The sequence below is a fragment of the Lampetra planeri genome, unplaced genomic scaffold, assembly GCF_965212315.1.
Source record: "Lampetra planeri unplaced genomic scaffold, kcLamPlan1.2.h2 scaffold_1272, whole genome shotgun sequence".
Lineage (NCBI taxonomy): Eukaryota > Metazoa > Chordata > Hyperoartia > Petromyzontiformes > Petromyzontidae > Lampetra > Lampetra planeri.
The window spans coordinates 22501-23347 of record NW_027613988.1 but is presented as its reverse complement, the minus strand read 5'-3'; positions in this window follow the sequence as shown (position 1 = coordinate 23347).

Here is an 847-nt window from a genome sequence, read left to right as displayed (position 1 = left end):
CTCTAACCTACACAAAAACACACACACTGATACAAATGGCATGAGGCAGACGAGCAGGATGGACCTGGGGACATGTTTCCGGCTGGACGCCCTCGTATCCAAGCCGGTCCTGCCCTGCTCCGCCCACGGGCCTTTCCAGACCGGCCAACGGAGCGAGCGACCTCCACTGACTCTAACGCTGTGTGGCAGGGGGGCCTACAGACAGATGTTCCCTGCCACTGGCACGGCGCCGGAGAGGAGATGCTATCGGTTGGAGCGCAGTGCATGTGTCTACTAAAGAGGGGGGGGGAGGGGCAAAGAGGGAAATGGAGTGTTTCGGCAGCAGGAGGAGCAGAGGAGAAACAAATCAAGTCACGGCGATCGGGGCCGACTGTCATGAGGACACGTACGGGACACGTCACGTAGCAGCTCCTCAGAGCAGGTTGACCACAGGCCAAAGAGGAATGTTCATGTTCCCCCGTCTCAGTGCTCCCCCCTCCAGCAACATGTCATCAGAGTGAACTCAGCAGACATTCTAACGTTAGTTTAATATCAAGAAAGAAACGCCACAGAGAACGACACATGTAGAGGAGTGTGTCACGGTGGGCCGACAAACCGACAACAAAAAATACAAAGCACAGTCAGCCTGAACGCCGATCAGGAACGCAACCAGACGGTGAGACCAGTAACAGGTGAAAACAGACCAAGTTGAAGCCCAGAGCCCCATGACCCAGGAACCAGCTACAATCAGACTACAGCCTGTGACGAACCTCAGGGCGCTGAGGTGTTGATACCCTCAAGACAAGAAGCACACGTTTAAAGAACCGGCTCCACCAGTCAGGTGATTCATTGTAAATTACACGTGTAA